Source organism: Zonotrichia albicollis, chromosome 2 (assembly GCF_047830755.1).
Source record: "Zonotrichia albicollis isolate bZonAlb1 chromosome 2, bZonAlb1.hap1, whole genome shotgun sequence".
Lineage (NCBI taxonomy): Eukaryota > Metazoa > Chordata > Aves > Passeriformes > Passerellidae > Zonotrichia > Zonotrichia albicollis.
This window is the reverse complement of record NC_133820.1, coordinates 34141838-34167017: the sequence shown is the minus strand read 5'-3', so window position 1 is coordinate 34167017 and position 25180 is coordinate 34141838. Positions and strand designations below refer to the sequence as shown.

The window sequence follows — 25180 nt, the reverse complement described above, 5'->3', positions numbered from 1 at the left end:
CTGGGATTTGTTTGTTCCTTCCCTTTCAGCCCATGCAGTGGAATGGCAGGAGAGGGAGGGGAGCACCTGAGATTTTCCCTTTTAGACTACTGGGCACAAGGAATCTGAAAATCCTGGACACTCCTTCCCTTGAAAGCTGCCAGAATCTGCTGGGCTGCTAATATTCCTGACTTTGAAAGAAAACAAAATCTGCTAAAGAGGCTGACTGCATGCCAAGACACTGGGAGTAATCCCCAAAGTCTGTCTGTTGAACTTACAAGGATCTAATGAGTAAATTAATAGGAGTTCAAGCAGGATGCCAAGGGGCAGGTGTCCCTTGACTTTGATTTAAAATGTAATTGTTAAAAGATCGCTAGCAACTACAACAGTAGATGAGGGGAAGCAAGCAGTCTGCATAATAGTAGCTGGACATCCTAGGGAACACTGGCAGCAGTGACTGGATGCAGAGTCAGATGCAGCTAATATGAATTTTCTCACGGAATTTCTGCCTCTTGGTATCTCACAGTGACATCACATCTGTACCAGTTTAAAACTAAACAGATCCCCTTCTGCAGTTTTTCAGCTACAGCTTGTCTGGATCTTCTTATTCCTAAGCTCTGAAATGCTCTCAGTAAGCTGACAGTTGTCCACAGGACACACTGATTGCAGCAACTGAAGACTGATCTGAATCATGATATGTCTGAATTGCACTGCAGTGTTGGCCCAAAACCTCTTTTTCCAGATACCCTGGACATAAATAGAAGTTACTGCCAAAAAGCAGGTAATGTTTGTTGAAAAATAAAACTGTGGAGTTTCAGAAAAACCAAACCAATCCTTTTTCAACAATTTTGGGGTTTCTTAAGTCACTCTTCTTCTTTTCCTCCAAACAGCCTTGTCTTCTTCCTCTGTCTTTGCCTACTGGTCTTGAAGACCTGAAAAATCAAGATGTATGTCAACATTTATGTGGGAGCAGTTTGCTGTCTTGGTTCAAGACATGTCTGAGCATTGTTTTGAAGAGGCTAAACAAATCACTTTTTTTGTTTGTAAAAAGCAAAAAGTTTCCACTTAGAATGGCACATGACATCATTCATTTGTATTCACTTTCCAGAAGCTTCTTAACAGTGACAGACATTTTGATAAATCTTAAGATAAGCTAAAATAATCAGGCAAGTTCTAGTAATAAGTGATAGTTAATTTGGTGTATTTTAGTAATCATCCATTTTGCAGGCATTTTAGATGGAAGAAAACCTGTTCAGAAAGTAGGCTGTGTTACCTACCATGCTGAAACACTGTTCACATGCAGTGAACAAATACTGGATAAACAAGAAGAAAAGCCTATTGGAGTAGAAAACTGGAAACACAGGAAAGAGTAAAGGCAAAAAAGCTCAGCCTGACAAGATAAAATCTTACAAGTCCTCTTCCTTCTGAAAATAAGTCTTTAATCCTTGGTATGACTTCTGGAAAGACCACCCCTGCTTCTGAGGTGGTAACTTCTGCAACTGTTGGCATCCTGTGCTACTTGACTCTTCTGCAAAAGTCACAGGACCCTTCTCTCCAATAAAGTGCACCTTTTGACTTGCAGCATCAATGATTCAGATTCTGCTCTCAAATTTCTCTATCATTATCTCTGTAATGCTCTGTTATAAATCACTGATTGTGATGTCTTGCCAGCAACAGTGGCACAATAGTAGTGGAGTAATTCTCATGTTTATGGTCATGACTCTTCAACATAATGAGAGTTACAAGAACATATCTACTTGTGGGATGTGGACTTTACTGTTGACTTTGGATCAAACTTTCTGTCACCTAAAGGTAGATGTTCACTTTATAAAGCATTCTTGGTTTATCAATTCAGCTCTAAGTAAATATTTAAGCAAATCTTACTGGCAACACTCCAGCAAGGTTGTCTTTTTTTGTTGTGGGGGTACAAGGCTAATTCCTGGCAGCTCCTACCAAGCACGGTAATGGGAAATTCTTGACATAGCTGTTTATTTAGGTGGAATTATTTTGAAATAACTATCACATATGTACATTAGAGTTGATTTAAATAGAGACTTCTGACCATCCCAAATACTGTGCTACCCAAGTTGGTCTAGCTCATGGGACAACTTCATAAACTGGCAAAGTGAAACTCTTTGTCACAGGTAACTTAATTCTGTAATTGTCTTTTCCTTCTTCCTATATGCCTTTGGGGCAAGAATCTGCTCTGGTTTGGAGCAGATTCATAAGAAAGTTAAAAGAAAACTGAGCTTCCCAATTACTAAAAGAGAGAAGAAAAGAAATTAAAGAAACTCAAAAAGAATCTTCAGAAGAAGAAAAAAAAAAACTTGTTAAAACAGGCAATGAGGTGGATTCTGTTTTTAGCTGTGAATAATAGAGGGCCAGTGCCTGGTTTTCACTACTTCCATTGCAATGACAGGTGGGCTTCACTTGTACTTGCTGGAGATAAGATACTTCCACATGGTCATACCAAATTCAACAACCAGCTCAAAAGCACAAGTAATGATGCAAACATCTGCTGTGCCAGAGAGGGTGTAATGTAACTGAAAGCTGCCTAATTTTGGTTATATTTCTGTAAGAGAAGGTGTGAGATTGCAGCTTTTCGTCAGCTGGGTTACTACAAGCATTCTCTGGTTACAAAGAGCTCTCTTTCTTGTGTGTATTTGTAAGTATTCTGACTAAGCCCTTCCCTGAAGGAGGAGAAAGGTGAAATGCATTTGTCTTCAAATGATGCCAGTTTTATTGGATGAACCCCACCCTTTGAGGCACAGCCATGCAACTTTGCACAGTAAGTTTGTTGTTCAAAAATGTCCATAAAACATTTTCTTCACATTCCACCAATTTATGTTGTGCCAAGGATCTTTTCAAGTGCTTTACAACAAACTTGAGGGTTGTAGGAAAAGGCCCAAGAACCAAAGGATAATGTGCTACAGTCAGAGGGGCAGAAAGCATGGCAAGGGTACCAACAAGTCCGCAGGTTTCTGCTATGGCAAGGAATTCACTGAATTCACAGTCAGTTTGTATCCCTTTGTTCTCCTGCCATTCTTGTTTAGCTGCTCTCACAAGACAGACTGTTCATGCTCAGTGTAACACTTCTCTGTATTTTCTCCTGAACTGCTTTCTTCTCAAGTGTGAGAGCACAAATCATACACTGCGTTCTGGGGCAAGCACCACAGAGATTCTGTATACTTGCATTACTGCTTTCCTGGCTCTTCTAGGGAAATGCTGTCTAAGGCGTGTTCTCCTTTTCTGTGAGTGGTTGAAGATTTTTTTATTGTTTACTTCAATCATCTTTGCATGTTCCAGCTCATTTGACTTTTGACAAAACTGGCCTTAATCCTATGTATCTCTACTCTAAAGCTATCTTTGTTGACCAGTACTGTTTACTTTTTCTGACTCCTAAGAACCTTTCTGAAGTGGTTTTCCCCCCATTTATTCAGGTCTAAAGTGTTTCCCAATAAGACTTTTTCTTGCTGGGAATATATACTTTGGGAGTTTTTGTATCTTTGATCTAAACCTATTCCAATCTCCCTCCACAGTTAAGTATTCCAGCTCCTCAGTCAAGGTGAATTTGCCAGTGAGTTTCCTTAATTTGACAGTTTGCCCTTTGCTTGTGTTTGTTATTTTGTCCATGGAAATGGAAGCGGTTGCTGAGTACTCAGCCCAACGCAGTTTTCTATGACCAGTTCTTTTTTAGTGTCTTCATTACTTACTAATTTGAGGTTGTCTGTTTTTGTCTCAGTGACTACTGAGAAGGAATCTGGCAGCTATCACATGGCTAGCTGGGCCCAAGTTTATTATTAGAAGCATTTGTTTTCCCAAATAGTATCGGGGAAGTTAAAATCGGCCATGGCACAATTCCCAGTAGTGTTTCTATAATAACATTTCAGTGACAGAACTTTTTTTGATTATATTTTAGCTGCAGACAAGAAAGGCCAGGTTTCAATGATGCGTCCAAATCAAAAACAACCACTCCTCAAAAAAACAGAGGCTGTGAGCAGGTAGCTTGGGCTGCTGGAAGTGTTTCCATACAATGGGGAATTTTATGATTAATTAAATGATGGTGAGTTAACTGACAGATGGCTTTTAATAAATTGCAAGGATCAGTTGATGTTTTCCACTTGCATGGATGAAATGGCTAAACATTGAAATAGAAGGAGTATTGTACTAAGATTGCACATGGTTTGGATATTGGCTATTGATCATATCCACATGGGTCAGGTCTAGCTTCCATTTGGAACGAGAGCAGAGCAGTGAAAAAGAAAAGTCTGATCTGTGAGCTATTGTTCTCCCAAGTTACAGAGACTAAGGCAGCATTTTCTGTCATAGGATTGCTCTCTTCAGCTTGGAGTGCCATGAAGGGAGGATTCTTTCTTCTGTGTCACCAGACCAATTTTGTGTGGGTTCCTACTTCCAAACTGTGGCAAGTGACCATTTGCTCACTAGCCATGGGCATTACCCGGCAGGAGTTGTAAGTGGGGAAGTCAGTCATGGAAAGAAATGCATTTGAAATTTTCCCATGATTTGCCTACATCCAAGACTTTTAGGACTTTTTGAAGTCCTAAAAGTAAAAAACATGCAAAAGTCTTAAAAGTAAGAAACACGAAATTAGCATGCTGTTCACAAGGCTTCTAGCAGTTTGTCATAACATTTCTGACTTACAGAGACTCACTTAACTTCTCGCTCTCCTCCCTGGAATCTAATCATAGCTATTTGTATTGCTTTTACAGCCCTGTTTTGTGTACTGACTTGCTACATCATATTTTCAAGTAAAGACCAGCCTGAAGAGTACCTGCCAGAAAAACTGTGCACCTGTTCCTAGATCTTTGGCAGCAAACCAGTAAAGAAATGCAGGCCAGTTAACACTGGCTGAAGAAGTGGGCCAAAAATTTGAAGGGGAAAGGCTAAATATCTGAGAGCTGCAGTAGCTGCCTGAGCACTTGTAATAATGACTTGGCTGTACATATGAAGCCAGCAGGACACAGGACAAAACATTGGGGGTCTGAAGGACAGAAACAGAGGCTGGTGGAGCCAGCAGGAAAAACAGGGAAACATTTTCATAAAATGCACAGAGAAAGAAACTGGGCATTAAGCTGAGCTTTAAATGGCAAAGGCATCTTACATGCAGGCCTCTCCTTGGAAAGGAGACAAGGAGAGTGTGTCCTGGCATGATACTGTAGGACTAACAGAGCTATCATAAAAGGGCGAGGATTCATCTTCCAGAAGCAGCTTATGTCAGTCATCTGAGCACAAAGGCCAAGTGGGTAGGGACCCAGAGCCACAGGATGAAGGACTTCTTGTTCTCTCTGAGCTCGGTGCCCCCCTGCATTGGGCACTGGGGCTGTGACCTAGCAGCAGACTGCATGTAAGAGTCTCCCACAGCCCAGCTGCCCCCCTCAACTGCTTAACTCTCCCATGCACCCCTCCATCTCTCTCCTTTTCCCAGATTTCCCTTGTGCCAGATGCCACAGCTGACATTCTCTGGGAACAGAAGTCCACTGCATGCCTGCAAGCTACAGGGAGGAGACTGCTGTGTCCCAGGCAGATGGGTAGGAGAACTGGATCTTGAGAGGTTTGTCTCCTGCCAGGGGAGGAAGCAGCAGCTCTTGCCTGCTTTGCTGCTTTCGGCGCCATGAAGCTTCAGTTTGGGTTATCCACAGACACACATAGAGGTGGAGTCAGTATACAGACATCCATTGGGAGGATTAAGCAACAAGCAGAGAACTTGAATTCCATATGACACTGTAATTAAATGGAAACAAGAGAACAATTGGTGCAGTGAAACCTGAGGTTTAATGTTGCTCTTGACCTGGTGAAAACCACAAGGTGCACAGGACATATTTTCTGTAATTTTTCAAACCATTTTCCCTTTTCTTTTCCACTGTTTTGTTTGCAATGCTCTTCAAGTAGGTGTGCTTTGACCTATTTGTTCCTCTGTATATGCCTAATGAAGTACAAGAATGCCTAGTGCCTATTAGATAATGTATTTCTTTATGGTTTTGTAGATGCTCATGCATAAATACATGCATTAAAGGCTTCACTTTGGTTTGCAAATAGCACTTCCTAATGTGCTCACCACCCCAGATTGCATTTTACTGGGGTAAAAATAAAGGGAGGCTGTCTCAGCCTACCTGGGTTACCTCCATGACATTTCCTGCCATCATGTTTTGTTTGCTGGTGTCCCGTCTCTCAGATTGAGTAGAGGAGCACTGCACAGCCCGGGGCAGGGGAAAGCCCTCTGCAACTCCCAGCAAAGGCAGACCCTGGGGACTGAGAAAGCAGTCACAGCCATGACTTTGGTTCTTTGGTTGTCTCAGCAGTTCTTTGGTTGATCAGGTCTTGAAAAAGTGACCTCAAACCAGGTGGGAGTTGTACACTATGAGCTCATGACAAACACTGTGGGCTCTGATGATATGCTATAACCACTAACCAGATTTTTTAAAGCTCGTGGGACAGGCTTCAGCAAGTTGTCTCCTGGCAAAGTGTCTGTGGAAGAAAAATCATGCAACCACAGATTGATGACTCAAGCTATGTAAGGGCTGGTGCTTACCTCGACTGGAGCTGTAAGTACAGTGAAGAGCACCTGGGGCAGGCCCGAGCACCTAGGCAAGGGAACTGAGAACCTGTATAGAACAGAGTAGTGCTGAGACAGGTTTTGGAGCTCAGTAGGAGAGATTTGGGCATGCGTGGGACTCAGGGCAGTTCTCATGGCCTGACATAAAGATTAGGATCAGACTGTGATGGTAGGCAGTAAAGCCAGAAGATGGGTGGAGAAGGGATCCCAGAATATTCTGAATTGGAAGGGACCCACAAGGATGTTGTGACAATCTGTATTTCTATAAATGTGTGATCTCCCAAAGTAATTATCAAGGGTGACAGTTCTGTTGCATTTTACTTCTAAGACCAGATGTGTATGATAGATATGGTGCATTGCCTACAGGCAGCTTGATTAGTCATCTTATTGGATTGACAGGGAAATCACTTTTGTGATGCTGCAACTTTCCATTCTCTTTATTCCTTCTTCTCTTTAATTTTTATTTTCTCACGTTCAACAGTTTTCCCTTCCATTTCCTGTAATTTTCCCCTTAATTTTTCTCTGATTTGCAAGCTGGGATAGAGGCAACAACATTTTCTTAGTTTAGTAATGACTCAGGAAGTACGTGGTTTCTCCTGGAACTAAAATATGACTACATTTTATTCAGATTTATTTTAGTTATTGCTTTATCTTTAAAGGTTTATGGGGTTTTATCTTTGGTTTGGGGAGAGATTTGTGTCTCAGGAGTGTTGATTTTCAACTGAAAGAGCAAATCCGTTGACTTTTTGGTCATATGCATTGCATTTGTTTTCAGGCATATTCATTTGACTTCCTGGTAGTCAGCCATTTCAAAACAATTTTGAAAAAATCTTATTGTTGTCAAATAATTTGTTTGCAATAGACTATATCCCAGTGATTCTTTGTATTTTCCTTGTACTTTGTGCCCAAAAATTCATGGGGTTGCAGATTAGTTACTAAATTCTTGCTTGTACAGATTATTTGGAAAACATCTAGGAACTAAACTTTTCCTGCACTATATTAATTATTCAAATTGCCATTTGAATCCTTGAATTTAGCTCAATATATTTAGATGACAACAAACACCAGCTTTCATTCTATTGCTCTGTGGGACAGCTACAATTGCCAGAAGAAACCGAAGTGAAATTACATCACTGCAAGTTAGATTATTACATTACTTGACAAATATAGCGCCCAGAGATCCCTGTGGGACTGGTACTGATACCCCACCTTAGCCAGTGTGAAATAAGCTCATGCCCATGAACCCATGCACAAAAGTTGCAGCTGCAGCACACACATCCTGTCTGGAACAGAGGCAGGAATACCATCCATTTCCTCAAAGTTTCCTACACTCCCCTGTGGTGAATAGTCCCAACATCTTGTTCTGCAAAAATCTGGTACATCCTGAAAGTCCATTCTGTATCATAAACAAAGACAAGGCCTTGCAAAATAAAGCAAGGCCAGAACAAAACAATACTGGACAACATAATTTAAGAATGTCCTGAAACATATGAGCAGGGGGAATGATATGAAGTCACAAAATCAGTCTTCTAATATATCCTAATTCTGAGTCCTTTGTTGTACAACCTTAATGATTTTTTTAAAATCAGTTGTGTGACTATGACGTCTAGGTGAATTGAAGGGCAAGGACTGAAGAGCTGCTAGCTAATGGGAAAAGATATAGCACAGTTAAATAAAGTAACTTTAGAAGGCATACAATTTAGATATATACTTGGAAGAAGCTTGGTTTTGCAAAGGGCAGGATGTGAAGGGTGAAGACCTGAGGAGCCTCCTGGAGAGGGCGAAAAGTACTAAGGTATTTTCAGCTCAAGGGAAGACAAATTACAGAGGTCTGAACTTTGATTCCCTGCCCAGAATACATTGAAAATTATCTCGGCAAGACTAGAACAGTCCCTGAAGAAGAGACAAAATTTCCCAGCTTTCAATCTGTTATTTTTATTATGTGTACACATAGGCTGTAGAAAACTGCTGAGAACAGAATCCACCTCTGGTCATTCCCAGTGACAGCCATCAAAAGCAGAAGCTGCATTTCCAGTTAAGGAAGCATCTTGTTCTGAGACAATACTAAAAACATACTGTGAGCTCACTCTAGCATAATTTAGAAAATTTTCAGATTGGAAGCAGTCAGGATCATAAAGATAGAAACAGGAGAGGGCAATTAAATTATTAACAATCCTTCAGATTTCTTCCAGCATGTACAGTCCTCTGGACAAAACACAGCATTGATGCAGCACAGGATTCCAAACAAATTCATTTTTTCATCCTTTTTATCATAGGCAGAATTGTTTAATAACTTTCTTTCGAAATAGTAAGGTCCAGCCCCAAACGCTTGGGCGCTGAAGTACGGAGAGATTTTCCAGGCGCCCAGTGACTCCCGCCTCCGTTGGGTGGGGCTTCATTTTGCTCCTGGCAGCAGCTCCTCAGGGGGTAGTTCTTCCCCTGCCGGCTTCCCCTAGGGTTTCATGGCAGGAGGCAAAACTTGGGGAGGGAGAATCTTGCCCCTGCACGATCCCAACCCCCCTCGACATACACACGATGACGATTAGTTTCTTACCACATGGTAATTCCGGGAGGCTGGGGGTGGTTCGCTGCCCCCCGCTTTGCGAATATCCCACCCCCTCTAGGACTGTCGGGGCGGGGGAGGGGCTCCTATCGCCGGCCCGAGGAGGGGGAGGAGAAGGAAGAAGAGTAGTGTCTGCGGCTCCGTAGAGAAGTCGGTCTTTCTTACGACAGACACTGCTAACGGGAAGGCGTTGCACTGCTTCATCTGTCTTCACGTATCTCCTTCCCCTGGTGGGCTTTGGTATAAATGGAAGAGGAATTTCAGCAGGCTGGAGCTAACCAACGTTTCTGTGTAAATACACAACGTGCTTCCTTCTACCTTTTCTCTTGCAGATGGGGCTCAGCTGAACAAGCCCTCCTCTTGAATCCCGTCGTAAGCACCACCATGCGGGAACCGGGCTAGACCTACTAGAGGCTGTAGCAAGAGCCTGGGCGGCCTTAAGCAGAAGCGATGAGTTCTGTCCTCTTCTCTGGGATGATTTAAAGATAAAATAAGGTGCTCTGTTAACAACCGGTAAGTGAGCACCCCTGGTTTATCTAGTATAGCTCTGTATACCCTTGCACGGGCTGAGTAGATCTCGTGGACGGTACCTGAACCCATAGGATTGGGTGCCCTGGGGGTGCTTGTTCCCGAGTTTGCCGGTGTCTCTGGCGCTGGACACGTGACGGTTGTCGGGACACGCTCCACGGTCGGACACGATGGATCTCGAGGGTCTTTTCCAGCCTTAACTGTCCCATGATCTTGCGTCATTCCAGACGGGAAAGCTTCCAGCTTTAACGTCGTGTAGAGTTTGTATGCATGCTTCTAATTTTAAAATTTCCTTCAGGTTAATGCTGATGGCAGCAGATGCCAAAAACATTGTTATTCAGTGTAAATTACCGCGTATTCAAAGGCAGAGGTAGCTCTTTCAATACATCACCGTGTTCCTCGGTGAAAGCACTCAAGGAATTAAACTGAATTTCTAGAGGGATGGAGCCTGCCTCTACAAGCCTCCTTTGAAGAGAACACAATTTTAATCGGTTTTGAGAGCTGGTGAGATGAGACGTCCCAGACCTTTCCCAGAGATTCCTGGGAACTTCACGGGAAAGAAAATCTTAACACGGCAGTGTAGCCCGGAGCCGGTTCCCGGGGGGGTCAGCCCAGCAGGAACCGAAGTGCCGCCACCCCCCGCTTTCCCGGCGGCTCTTGGATGCGCCTGATGCCGCAGGCGGGCGGCCGGCGCCGGGGAGCGGGGCACAGGCCGGGCTGAGGCGCTGCCCGGGTCCGCATGCGGGGCCGGGTGTCGCCACCTCGAGCAGCGGGGAGCGCGGGAGGGTCCGGTGGGCAGCTGTGCGCCTTCGCACACAGGTAGGCGGCTCCGGGTGGGGACCCCTGACGGAAGGCAGGGGCTGCCCGACTTTCCCCGGCTGCTCCTGGTGGGCTCGGGGCGGGGGAGCCGCCCGCCTTCCCCCAGCCTCCCGGAGTAGCTCCGCTGGCAGGCCGGGGCGGCGGGCGGAGCCGCCGCGGGGTCCCCCGCGGGCAGTGAGTGGCGGCGGGCGCGCCGGCAGGAGGCGAGTGCGGGAAGGGGGGGATGGATAGGGCGATAAGGGGCAGCGGGGCCCGGTGCTGCGAGGTGGGCAGAGCAGGGCTGGGGAACGGTGAGCTCATGCAGGCGGAATAGCCCCACGCAGGGGGAGCCTCCCGGCGGAGCTGACGGCGACCCGTAAGTAAAATTGGACGGGAGATTTCGTGGCTTCTCTTGAATTGCTTGGGTCGGGTAATCCCCGACCGTTTTGCCATGGCTGCCGGTCAGGCAGGTTCGGATAAAAGATTGCTTCTAGCGAGGGTACCCAAAGGGAGCTGCTCCTTGGAAATCCCGAAGGCCTCGGGGAAGGAACAATGGCTCTGTGGGTAGAGTCTGCCTTAAGCTATGCAAATCCATTATTTGCATTTGAGGAAAGAAACAAACCCTGGAAGTTTAACGTCCGCTGCCTTTTTTATTTTTTTTTTTTAACTACTTGTAGTATTATTTGACAGCGGCGGTGGTGTTTCAGTTTGAGTTAGAGCAAGTGGTGAGATGAGTCCTGCTGCCCTTTCTCAAAATTTCCTGGGAGATGAGCGGCTGGTCTGAGATTTGTGCCTGTTGCGTTGTTACCGACTTGAAACTTTCTATCTAGTTTTCTTCATTTTTTTTCTCTTTCTTCATCCGTGTTTTACTGAGCTATTCTCACATAGTGTGATTGCAGAACTATTAAGATTGAATTTAGTGATGGGATAAGATTACTTACTTTAATCTGGTAATTTAACTGAACTGTGCGAAAATGTTATAGATAAAAAAATATGAAAATGTTACAGAGAAAAGGTATATATAAAATATTTTTCTGGAGAGTGCCGTGGTACTACATGGTCATTCCTAAGCTGAAGGAATTAAATCCAGAGAGGTGTTGAAGGAAAAGGAAATGTGCATTGAGCAGGGTTTCCTGCCCATCAACACGCAGTATGCTTGTCTGACTAGGTCTCAGAAGTGATACTGCGAAAGTAAAATAACTCTCCTTTCACATGTAGGGCTTCCCCAGCTGTAGCTCTGGTTTCTATTTTACTTAAATAAACTTGCTTACCTTTTTTTCCACAATCTGATGCAGTACCTGCTCCTTTACCTCATCTGTCTCTGCTGAACTGATACAGTTCATTAAGTTACATTTTAGGCTTATGGCTGTTATTAAGGCAACAGAATTAAAGGTGTCTTAGTCTCAGGTCTCCTTGAAGGTCATATTGGCCTTAGCAGACTTCTCATGCTTGTGGGATATATGAATCATCCCCCGAGGCTCATGAGTCGCCCAGTGTCCTTATCCCTCCCTGTTCAAAGGTAGGAGGAAAAAATTTTCTCTGGAAGCAGTTGCTAGTTGCGGATGTGCCCATGGGAGCAGTTGCAGAGTGTTCAGTTGAAACACTAGAACCTGAAAGCTGATAGAAAGATCACCAGTACCCGAGTCCTAAGTTATGAAGAGGTTGGGAGATACTTGAGTTACAGGGGTTTTGACTAGAGCAAGGTGTTGGACAAGACATTATGTTGATATGTACTATGTGTGCTGTTAATGGTTTTAGCAGTTAGGCAGGGGAGTTGCCTGACTGAAGAGGGAAATACGGCCGGTGAAGTGGTGACAGATCTCCTTTGCAGTGGGAAGTGCGTGAGATGCTTCTTCTCAAGACTGTGATGACTGTGATAGCTAACAAGCAGAGGCAGCTTTAGAAGATTTTAGATGATTGCTTTCTTCCTTAGATGTTCATTTTTGGATAGAAGCTGTTGTGATAGCCTATTTGTGCTATTAGCAGCACTTCTGTCTCAGGCTTGTTCTCTGTTGGTTTCTGAGCATGCTGTGATTGTTGTCTCTTGGTAAAAGTTTGGTTTGTCTCCCCAAAGCAGGTTTGGAAAATTTAACATAAACCTGCTTTGGCTGATTTGTGGTTTTCTTCTTGGTCTTGTTTCATATGCTTCTGTATGTTGATTCAAATACACTGGCCTGGAAGAGGATGCAGTCACATGGATCATTTGAACATAAAACTTGTGAGACCACCATGATTCTCAATGAGGTTGTCAACACCTCTGACTTAAAAGGGCTTTTGAGAAAAGGCTCTTGGTTTTGTGTTTTTGTTTTTGGTTTGGTTTTTTTTTGGTTTTTTTTTTTTTCGGTTTTTTTTTTTTTTGTTTCTGCACAGTATAGTTTGCTAGCTGTAGACAGGATCTAGGTTTGTCTTTGTAAATTAACATTTAAGGTTATTTTACTTAAGAGCATAAAAGGTTGGTTTTGCTTCATGTATGATGTGAGGTACTCTGCCTTGGTTCCCTAGTTAAATGCATTTTAGGAATTGGCTCAAGACTTCTTGAAGTACCTTTTTTTACAGAGAACTTTCCCTACAGATGTTTGCACTGTTTCAACTAAATCAATTGAAGTGTGCCCTATGTTTTGAGGAGGAGTTTGGTTTTTCAAGCTTATGACATGTAATTTGTCTTTCATTTGAATAACTTATTCATCAATTTCTCTGGCCTTATAGATAAGCTATAGTATAGTAATACTAATTAACTAATTTATGGGATAACTGAATGTACAGAATTTTTCCTTTTTCAGAGTGTCTATTTTCTACTGTCAGTTTTCTCAAAATACCAGAAGCTGTGTAGAGAGTAAACTACCCCCTAAACTTCCCCTTTAATCCAGTTTCTTCTGCTTTTGCAGTGTTATGTATGGTTGCTTGTATACTTATTCCCAGTCTTCAAGGGAAATACAAATAAAGCTACTTGAACATATTATTGTTGTGTGAATTTTCTGAAGCTTAAATTTTTCTTTTACTGTCCTTCCAGAAGAGCCTGCAACTTCATCTTTTCTAGATTTGATGTATACCGAGATCTAGAAGAAAACAGGATGTGCATGCTGTTGTTTTCTTTATAAGTCTCTTTTCAGCAGCTCTCACTTTGCAGTTTAGTGTATTAATCCCTGATACCAATACCAGTAGTGGTATTTGTGCAGAGAGGTTGAAAAATGATGGGCAGTATTAGCTAGCATGGGCTGTGAAGCAAAAGCAGGGAATGTGTGGGTTGCATGCAGTGTTACTACCTTTTGAAAAATGGGTTGAAAAAATTCAGGTGCAGAATGTGGTAAAACACCCTGCAGCAGTAGTTCTTGCTGTGTTCTGTACTTGTCATTCTGAAATACCATGTCCTTTTAAAGTTTATTTTGCTCAGCTGGATTGGCTCTTCAGTGTTCCAAGCTTGGTTGTTCTTTGGCCTTGAAGGCAAAAATGATGCCTTGGTATCCTGTGAGGAAGACCCTTTGAAGCACTGTCACAGAGTAAGAGAATTGTGAGTGTCCCTGGATAATAACCTAAACTTGTGTGGAACTGTTCAGTTACCTCTGCTCCCAGCCCTAACAGCAGCAGTAAAACTGGAGTATGGTGTGCCAGGGCTTTTTTTACATTCTAGTGTAAAAGGAGAGCCAGGTAGAGTAAGGTAAAAAAATGGAATACCTTCCACTTGCCCTGACTTTGAAGGGAAGGCTGGAAAGCCTACAGAGCCAGTTGATCTCCCATTCTGTTAGGAAGGCTAGAATGGAATAATCTAGGAACTGGTTTTAAGAGCAGGCACGAGTGAAATTATGGTCTCTGTTAATCCCTGAAACTCTTACTATCTCTTAATTTATAGTGTAAGTTTCCATTTCCTGAGCTGCAGTATTGCTTTCTTTTGGGCCACTAGCCAGTAGGAAACTTTATTTGTGAGGTGTGTGGCTAGCAGTTCTTAGATTTGCACAGACTCTGCAACTCACTTTTAAAAGAATAGTTTTATCCCTTGTTGTGAGTGCAGGTTAGAAACACTAAAATAGGGATCTACTGCAGAGCTTAGAAAAGTTCTTTGTTGGACTGGATCTACAGAGTGACATGTGCATTGCAGAGGTATCCAGACACTGCTTGTTTTCCCTGCTTGATGGAATCCTGAGGCCAGCAGTGAAATGAGAATGGTGTGAGGGGCATAAGCTTTACCCTGGGTCTTAGCATAGGTGGGCAGAGGAAATGTGGTGGCCATTTAATAGTCAATATGGAATGTATGTGGGTGTTTATAAAATACAAATTGCATCACATGTGGGATGCGGGGGAAGTCCCTTTTTCAGAGTAATAAAGAAATCGAAGTTGTGTTTTTGCCATAATATTTTTTTCTTTTTTTTTTTCCTCACGTAGTTGTAAGTTAATGTAACTCCCTCCTGGGCAGGTAATTTTTGAAGGTGGGTTGTGCTGACAGTTTTTTGCCTGCAGGATGACATGTGGGGGGACTTGACCTGTTTCAGAGCAGTGGCATCCAAGCAACAATGCAAGGGAAGATCCTGTGGGTTTTTCTCACTGCAGTGAAGAGACAGGAATATGTTTGCTGGCAAGGAGCTGTTGGTGAATGAAACCTTGTTCATCATTTGCCAGTTAAGACAGGTATTTCCTGGTTCTAAGTTACAGAACCAGCCAACCTGGTATCATCCACCAGTGCTGCATCTGAGCACCCTGGAAACATTTCTATCTCTGCAGTGCTTGGGGTAATCTGGAGTTGATGTGTGGGACTGAGACAAGGAGAGGGTGGTGTACATGTGAGAATAGGCTGTAAGGTTTGTTTGAACACATTTGCACAAGATTAAATGAAGACATAATATTAAATCCACTTGATGAAGCATGGGAACAAGTTAGGATTTGTCCAGATTGCTGAATGTGCACAAGGCTTGCTGACATGTGGTAGCTAGTCTTGATTGTGCCCCTTGTGTAGACAAGTTACTGCCTTCTCATTTTGTATCTGGAAAAAGCCTGGTTTTTGTTGTTGTTGTTTGTTTTAATTTTCCCTTGCAGGAAACTGTTAAAACTATGGCTAGCTTTGCCATATTTAATAAGTCAGGGTGATACTTGTCTCATATTAGAAGCTGGAGTGCTCTATGAGCCCCCTTCACTACCTCCTAGTTTTACAGCCACCCATGGCAGTTTTAATTTTCCATTCTCAGAAAGTTGAGATGTGGAGGTATGGGTGCACAATGGGAATGAAACCCAAAACGGCCATGAAATACTGCTTTTAAGTAATCATCTCCTGCTGTCAGTGCTGGAGACAGAACTGGGCTGGATGGACACTGACATAGCAGAGTGTTTCTTGTGCTTTCATTGCTCGCTTTGTGCTGTGGAGCACAGGCCAGGTATCTGAAAACTGGGTTTTCAGTAGCCAGGTGATTAAAATGCTGGTTAGTGTACATACCGTTAGTGCACAGGAATGAAAATAACTATTCCATTCAATTTGTTTCAATGAAAATGAATTAACAGTATTTCCTTAACATGTACTGCAAGAAAAGGCAGTCACTCTTGAGAAATTGTACTAACAGCACACTATAATTTGTTTTTAACTTGGGACATTGGTTCTTAGATGGCTTAGCCTCCAGCTAAGGTAGATTTTATATGTAAGATTTCTAACCTAAATAGAAACTGTTGTTCTGAGCTTTGCAGAAAGAAATGTAAAGTGAAATAGAATATCTCTTTCTTCAGTTTTCACAGAGAACATTACTTATAATAAATAAGTGTTGGTTAGTGTTGAAGTGACTTTTTTGAAACTGGGTGATGGAAATTGGCTAACACTACCTGTTAAGTGGTTGAAAAGGGTATCTAAGCTGTTGAACTTCATACAGCTCTTTTGAGAAATTTGGACACTTACATGTTTGTGCAAGCCATTTCAAAATTAGAGCACTTTTTTCTTCCTCAGTGGCTAGATGCTCTTGTGATACCTGTACCACACAGATTGTGACAAGATAAAATGAAACCATATTTTTGATGTCTTTATGTTGTATGTACTTTCTGATACTTAATGAGAAATGAATTTATAGAGTTTTTTTGTTCTACTCAGCCTAGTGTTTATTTTTGCAAAACTTGAGGAGGTCTCAAATACACTAAGTTCCTGATCTCTCGCATTTGACTGAAATCAGCCAAAGGAGTTAAAAAGTTCTTCAGGGAAGGAAAGAGAAGTGCATGCATGCACACAAACGGTATGGTTGCATAAATCTAGTTTCATGCTGAGAACACATGCAGTAGAACAGAACAAAAAGCCTTTTACTGTATGGCATTTCGTGCTCTAATGGAGTTCTGCGTCTTCTGTGGCATGGATAGCAATCTGATAGGACATGGTGGTGCTGGAGGCTGAGCTGCATTTGGTGCGGTCAGGGTAGCAAGAAAAGATGTCAGTAGGCAGCACAGCAGGTGCAGTGTATATTGCTCTAGAGGACTTCAAGTTTTATGCTGAAGGAAATATTAGACTTTTGTTTTATCACTGGTACAGCATGGGCCAGTTTGGTTATGGGAGAGCAGATCTGTGCCACAAATTGCCCTGCTGTGATCTCACAGGGGCGTGAGCCCTCTCTTATTGGACTCTTACTCTCTTGTCATCAGAGGAGACACTCTCATGCAGCCCTGAGCATATCCAGTGCTCAGAAAAGATCAGGTAGAGAAGGATAGTTAATCTGTTTAAAGATACTCTGGTGCTGAAGAAACTCCTCTTCATTTTACTGTAGCATTTAAGGTCTGGTGAAACAGAATTGAGCAGAAAAATCAAATGCTCTGTTTCACCTACAACAAACCAGACCTGGATTGTAAAGGAGCAAAACAAACTGGCAGAGGGAGCTGTGATATGCAGAAGGTACTGTGTGAACCCACTGCTGTAGCAGAGACCACGCTGTGTGTCTTCAGCCTGCTCTCACTTTCCTGCCTGACTGCCCTTGTACCTCCTTGCTCTCATCTGGGCTTCTAGGAATTTTAGCAGCCCCCAGCAGGAGGGATGTGAGACTGGCAGGGAGGGTGCATGGGTGGGGTGACAGGCACCTTTAACTCCCCTAAGTTTTAGGCATGACTGTCCTTTTCAATTAATAAAAAAAAAGTGAAAAAGCAAGCAGTATGTCGGTGTTGGGGAGGAAAGGGGTTGTGTTTAACCTTCAGTGAGGATTGAGGTCTGAAAGTCTTGTAAATGGGTGTCTTGTGTGTAGCTCTGAGAAAAGCATATAAGCTTTCCTAGCATGCTGTAGTGACTAATGTAGGCAGCTTTCCTCTCAGGCAGATGGCAGTTGAAGATTACTATCAGATATAATTAGCTTTCCTTGCATAGGTAAGAAAACTGAAGTGCATAATTCGGGGCTATGAGCTGCACTGTAAGATGGATACCCACTAAAAGTTTGCACTGCAGTACAGATTGCTGTACATCACTTTATTGCTCTGAATACACAGAAGTACCTAAATGAACCTGTGAAAATTTTCTGCAAGGAACTGAATTCTGCTACAGCAACTAACAGTTGTCCTGTGAAAAATTCCAGTTCTGGGTTTACACTGTGTACTCTGCGCATTTGTTCTTTGTTATGAATTTGATTTCAGCTTTGTTTAATGAAACACGATGAATGATACTCTAAATGCTAAACTTAGATACACCTTCATCTCTTTTCCACTTGGGAAGCTCACTGCCATACAAACAATTTTTTTTAATGCATGTAGACTCACTGGTAACGTTTTCCATTCAGAGAAGATGCCAGGACTTTACACAGTGTTAATGTTGTACAGGCCTACATTTTTCTACAATGCTGTGTATCTTGTAGCTCTTAGTTGTCAGGATATGCGCTGTTTGAATATTCTATGTGGTAGTTTTTCTGTCACATTTAAAAAACAAAACAAAGTACTAAAAGCATTTAGGGGATCAGATACAGGCTCTGATGCAAACTGTATGGCTTTTTTTGTGAGTTCCAAAATATTTTACGTCCACAGAGCATTCTCTTGATTACAAAGTAGCTCATTAGAGCTTTTCTTATGGGTGGTTTTGTTGTTATTGTAAATACTGTATTTGAGCTTCAGTACTAAGAAGACAAAGCTGTGTATAAAGAAGGCTTGTGAAAAGTCTTAATGTTTACAATATTCAAGTTTTTCCAGTGTGGCACTGTCAGTTTTGGGTTAGTTTTCTGATGGTAGTTAGCACTGAAGTTTTGTGTTCTGATTTTCATCTAAAGGCAAAGTCAGTGCATTCATTGAGAGCCCTGGGAATTGTGAGGGTTTAACGTTATCAGAGAAGCTGCTCAAACTGCTGGTGTACTGCAGATTTCTCCTGTGCTGGCAGGATCCCTGCTTGTGAGAAGCTTCCAAGATTTTGTAGTAGTGTGGGGTAAGTTCTACCACTTGTCTCCATTTTCCTCCCTTCTTGAATTAATTTAGCTTTACACTTTTCACTTACTTGTTTTGCTGCATTCCTGAGAATCCCAGAGCTCTCTTCTGCACAGATGCCTTGCAGCAGATTGACTTGCAGAATTTGCTACTGGGGCAAATTGCATCACAAACAGCTGGGGATTTAGGGGATTTTTTTGGTCGTTGGTTTGGGGCTTTTTTTGGGTCATTGGTTTTGGGGCATTTTTTGGGGTGGTGGTGGTATTGGGGATTTTTAAATTTTTCTTTGGTAGTTGAGGCAAGATCGGGAGCAACACAATAAAAATGAAGAAATGTATTGTGTTTGGGGCTCTGACTACAGACATGTTTGACATGTTATTTAAATGAAAATTTAACTGTTCAGTTTTGTATGCTGGCCAGGTGCATGTTCTCACCTATTTTTTTAGCTTCGTAATCCATAGAAATCTGCTTAATGTAACCTGTTCCTTTTTAAAGTGTGGGGACATATGGACAATAAAAATTACAGTAAAAAGCTGTGCCATCTAATGATGGCAGTCCTAGTGCATTTGTAATTTATTACGGTTGGGGTTTGTCAATGTTACTGTGAAAAACTAGTCATACAAAAAGTACCTGGTTCTATTTAGGGGCAGATTCTGACACCGGTACAGATCAGAATTGATACTGTTACAGTGAAGTAAGAAAATAGTCTGATCTACTTGGGATTTATTGGCAGTGTAGGTGGGGGGACATTTAATTTTTCAAGTGCTGGCAGTGAAGCTAGTAAATTAGCCCTCTATTATCAATTGAGGAAAAAAAGGCAACAAAAACCCCACCATGGTTTTTCCATGCCTTTGAGAACCCTGATTTTGCTTGTGAGTGGGCTTTGTGTTGTGTTTGTGTTGTGGTTCTTTGTGTGTTTCGTTTCCTTGGATTTTTTTTTGAGGGAGATTTATTTTAACCTGGTGTTGAGATTTATTCTTTGCTTCCCCCTAACTGACTGGTAGATTTAGTTTTATAATTCCAGCCATTTTAGTGAGAGCTGAGGTTAAATCACTAGCTTCAAATCAGCCAGGATGTTTTAGATATGCTAGGCATTGTTAGAAGACAAAGTGTGGCTTGTTTTAAGGTGAACTTAATGCTGTAGTGAATGTGCACATAAAATAAATACAGTTCAAATTTTCTGGTTGGGCCTTTCTTTGCTTAGATTGATCATAGTTCCTTGAGGAAAAAATGATGTGCTGGATAGGGTTTGTAACTGAACTGTTTTGAAACCTGACTAATTTACCTTTTCCCAGCCATTTATCTTATTTTTTCCATTTTTTTTCTCTCTGGGAAACCTAAGAAGGATTGCTGGTTTGACCTCAATCCTCTAACTCTGCAAGCACTTGTGGACAAAGCAGTGGTGTGAATGAGTAACTGATTTAGTACTGGGTTACATATCTTTCTATTAATAATTTTCTATTTTTTTCAATTTTCAATTTTTTGGTTTTTTTTCATTATGTAGTATTTCTGTAGTCTTGGCCTTTTTGAAAGGAGGTGAAGAAGCAAAACAACTCAGTCATGATGCTCTGTTCCTTGGAGGAAGAGCAACTCAAGTTGACTGAAACCTTTGAGTTTTGTAAGTCAAAGTATGAGAAAACAATGACCTGAACTCTGACCCGCCAGCACATGTTTCATGGTTGTTTATATTTCAGTTCCTTCTGGAAAAAGAGCTGAAAGAAAAGGGGAAACAGACTGGGAAGGAGCAGTGTTGTCACCACAGCTTGCAGAAGACCTGCCTGGATTTATAGTACTCTGTTTCTTCGTTCTTTATTATGCAGACACCTATGATGTGTGAAATATAATTAGCAACCTAGCTTAGGTTGGCTAAAGCTTTAAAGGTTAATCTGGGAGAACGTAAGAGGGCTAGGAAAAAATCTGTCAGCTAAGGTTGTATTACTGACTTTGTATGTGTGGGTTTCATATTTTTTCTTTAAGATATAGTTAGTGCTGGATTTTTTTAATGTTTGGTTAAAGCTTTGGGAGTTAAGGAAGCAGAGCTATTTGTGCTCAGCTCATACTTGCATTTGACTTTGTGTGCACAGGTTAGCTTCTGACCAAACCCCAAATAATTGTTTGTGTACTGTATGGCATCTCTGTGGCTGCTGGCTGTGACAGAAATTGCTCATCTGTATTCTGAGTCCACAGGAGGAAGAAGGAGGGAAAAGAAGTGAAGTATGCTGACGGGAGGGTTGTAGAGGGTCAGGACAGGAAAAGCATGTGGAAACGTCTCTTCCCAATTTACCTGTCCCTTTGCATAGATTGTCTGCTTCTTGTCCTCCCTCATCTCAAGGCACAAAGGCAAGAAGATGAGGCTGTGGACTTGATCTTACTCTTGATTGTAATTATAGGCAAGGTTTCTGGAAATCTGTGATACTGACAAAGTACCACTTAGATGAGAATCCAGTAGTTAGTATTCTCTTTCTCCTCAAAGCCACAAGCTGGATTTGGATCTATCCAGGGCTGACTTTCAAGCTTGAGTTAGCAGCATTTAACTGTGTGTCCATTATTGGACTAAATCCTAAGCCGTCTTGGAATATTAAAGAATATTTTCTATCTTGAAGGGGAAAAATAATTAAAAATATAATTTACCAGATGAAAAATACCAGTTCAGTTATCTTTTTTTTTTTGTGCTTGCAGTTTTAGTTGTGTGTGTGCACCATGCTTTGGAGCATGCTGTCACCTTGAGCTGGTGCCAGGGATCCACACTGCACTGTGATAATCAGCCAAAATATTAGCTCAGATCTCAAGGGTGGCATAGCAACCCTGTGATAGCCCCAAGCTGGAGGTGACATATTCTGCCTTTCAGCAGGGCTAAAGAACTCAGCCTGGATACTGTTCCTATTCAAGGACCATTTCTATGGAAGCCAATGCCTGTGCTCCCTTGTAGTTTGCTTACCAGGATTTTCTGACAGGATGCACTGGCTGATGCTTTGTGCTGCTGTTTCTCATCTGTGGAGCTGGTATTTCATGTCAGTTAGAAGTGATGTGAAATTTTGCATCAGTAGGCTCAAAAGTGATATCTCTGTGAAACAGTGCACATGCCTCCGAGAACAGGATCACAGCGTTTTCTTTTGCGGCCAAATCAGGACCTCTTTTAGTGAGCTTTAAAAAGCTTGTAACTTGACCTAGGCTTGTACACATGCCTTTTTGCTTTCTAAGAAGCAATCTGATGAGTGCATGCGGCCTCTGGTTTCTTTCTGATTCTGCCTCCACTGTGGGATGTGTAAGAGCTCCTGCGTCCTCAGGCAGAATGAGGGAGGAAGAGGGGAAAGAGCAGTTAACCACCGAACAGGTGACACCTTATCTCATGCAGTAAGAACAAGGGAGTCTGAGCATGGTGATAAGACTGTAAGTCAGGACATGCAGGCCTTTTGCAGCTTTTGCCAAACCCTTTGTATTGATGACATGTTGTCTTTGAAGGCTACAAACTTGTGTTTTTCTGATCTTGTTTGATCTGCTGAGCTGAGAATCTGTGGAGCTGGAGATAAGGATTGGAGAGCTATAGTTACTGTCATCTGTTCTGCCCAAAACACAGAGATGAACTGTGCTTGTTCCTGCAGCCTTTGGGAAGGCAGCTAACTTTACTCTTCCACCAGATGTGCTGTCTAGGTAAATTAGTATTAGAGGCGGTGAAGGTACAATAGATTTAACTGGACTTGAAATCTTTATCAGTATCCTTTAGCCAGAGGATATGCTTCTGTGGGAAGAGTTTCTGAAATTATGTCTGCACAGCCACACCAGAGGGAAAGTGATGCATAGATCTTGTAGACTCTAGACAAAAGCAAACTGGAATAGCAATCATTGCTGAAAAATACTAAGTTGCTTTTTCATTTTGCTTGGCCCAGCTGGCAATTATGCTCTGAAGAACACAATACCAGTGTCTGTTATTGAAAGACAAAAACAGAATAAAAGAATCCTGAATTGTCCATAAAGTAATAAATGTATTGCTGTCTCTTGGGGTACAGGATGTTTCACCATTAGCAGGATGATGAAGGGGAGGAAGATAAGCACTTAGGCCCTAAAATCAATCTATTGCAGCCTGTCCTGAAATGCTGCACAAGGTCAAAGATGTACACAGCTCTAGTTTGTGTCTCCACAGTAAATTAATGTCAGCAGAGGCTGCGTTTCTGGCTATGGGAACTGATAAAGAATGAAGATTCGCTAAATCTTTTAAACATCTCTATTGCTGTGATGTCATATTTAGTGGACATTGCTTGCTGTTGGATACTTGGAGAAAATGTTATCTTGCTATTTGGTGTCAGGCTTGATGCAGTATTTGGGCAGAGCGGAAATGATAGGGGAAACATTGGAAACTTTCCTTAACAGAGAGAAGTTGTGTTTGGAGAAAGACTGCCTTTTTTTTGTTGTTGTTTTTTTTCCTAAGATACCTGCATACTGTGGAAGTAAAATGGGTAGCTTGGTGTTTTCTTGGAGAGGAAGGAGGTGTCACTTGTCATAGACAGCAAATTGTTCCTCTGTTGCTTATCCCCATGTTGTTGGAAGAGATTAGGACAGAAAGTGTTTTATCTTCCAGAGCAGGGAGTAACTTTGGCAGCAGTTACTTGTATGTGTTGTGTGATGTGGTGTGATGCCAGCAGCCCTTAGTAACATTTTGACACAGTAAAACCTTAGGGTTTTTTAGTGTCATGGTTTGTACAGGTTTTCAGGAACAGGAATAAATGCTTTGGTTTGGTGTGGGGCACAACAGATTAACAAGAACCTTTTCCAATTCTGATGCTGCTAAATGTACAACTTCAAAAGTACAACTTCAAAACCAAGTCTGCGTTGTTGGAGAGTTAGAAAACTAGTTTTAATTCTGAGCCACTTTACTAGGATAACCCAATACCTCTTGCTTAAACAATGTTTCTAAGGACTTTTTGTTTCTTAAACTAAAATGAAAAAGAACATTAGAAATTATGGGAATTTCAGGTGCATGGGAATGAGGGAAAGGACTAGACCGACTCAGCCACTTCAGTACCTTTTAGACTGTGGCAGTGTTGTTGTGTAGTCTCTGCAGCATTCCCTTCCTGAAGAGGGAAAAAATTAATGAACAATGCAATTAGGCACTTACTTAGAGGAGGAACTGAAAGAGTGAATAGTGTGAATAGATGAATAATGTTTAGATTTGGCAGAATACATCTGTGCCATAATGTGCTCAGGTTCTACAGCTTGAGAAAGATGATGATGTGAGAGCTCCTTCCTCGATTATCTTTTTGCTGCATGGTTGTTTCACCAGGCATGTGCTACATCCTGACCAAAAGGAAGCAGTGCTGCAGGTCACAAGCTCAAACCCACAAAATACTGACTACATCTTAAAAATTCTGATGTTTCTTTTTAAACCTTTATTAAGTCTTTATGTGCTTTTAGTGCTATCCCTTTAAATTTCAAGGTCTGCTCAAAGCATATTTTTAGGCATATTTTCGGCATATTTTCCTCCCCCACAGCTACAAGGGCTAGGAATCTGAGGTCCCAGTGAGCTGAAATTTTCAAGCTGTCACTTAATGGCACCAGCAGAGAACTTACATTGTCTTGTGACAGTTTATGGAGCTAAGATTGTTTTAAGGTGCCTTGTATTTAATTTAGTAGTAGCCACTTTACAGTTAAATACTTATTGTCTCAGCTTCAGTAGTAGTCAGAAGTACTTTACAAAATAAATAGGACAGATAGAAAAGCTTCCTGCATTGTGCTATTAACACTAGCAGTTTTTAAGGAAGAAAGGGAGCTTGTGAGCATTATGAAAGAAAGGTGATGGTAGCGTGGTAGCATTTGACTGCCTGGTCCAACAGCTGTAGATTTCCTGCAGGGTTCATCCTGTGGCATCACTGCATTGACTGCAAGTGTAAGTTGGAAGATAAAGAGAGGGTGTGAGATAGTGCCTCATAGCAGATACCACACTGTACTAGAATAAAAACTAATTGTAAGTAATGATTTGCCTCTGACAAGGATTGGGGTTCCCTGCTTCCATCTGGGGAAGAAAATATTAGCCTCAGGTCTTATATAGTTGATAGATCATATACCCAAATGGGTTTTTCTGGTGGGTTGATGGGAGCTTGGGGGAATCTGTCTGTCAATAGGAGATGTAGGCTGATCTCTGAGATTGTCTTAATACCATAACATAGTCAGTCTTGTCTAATTCTGTAATTGTAACTCTGTCCTCTGGGGGAGGTGGGAAGTTGACCCACAGAAGTTAGCTTTGATTACTATTAAAAAAATGCTCATGCATTTTTTGCAGCACTTCCATATCCCATTGGTTGCTTTTAGAAAATTGACCAGCTGACACCATGATCATCAGGCATGATCGTACTGGGTTCCTTGTTCCTTTCATTGTGGAGATCGCTGTAGAGTTTTAAGAA

At 42.0% G+C, this 25180-nt stretch overlaps 1 protein-coding gene across 7 annotated transcripts in view; it reads left to right on the top strand.

Annotated features, from left to right (window-relative positions):
• Positions 1–25180, top strand: part of ST3GAL6 (ST3 beta-galactoside alpha-2,3-sialyltransferase 6) — a 95309-nt gene that overhangs the window by 42867 nt on the left and 27262 nt on the right. For 2 of the 7 annotated variants that reach the window (XR_012578920.1, XM_074534711.1), the window contains one exon: positions 9449–9629. The gene's annotated coding sequence lies outside the window, so the exon portion shown is untranslated. Of the gene's footprint in view, positions 1–8896; positions 9114–9146; positions 9357–9448; positions 9630–10336; positions 10464–10697; positions 10819–25180 lie in introns of those variants that run through there. The other 5 variants (XR_012578922.1, XR_012578919.1, XR_012578921.1 and 2 more) reach the window with 5 other exon arrangements.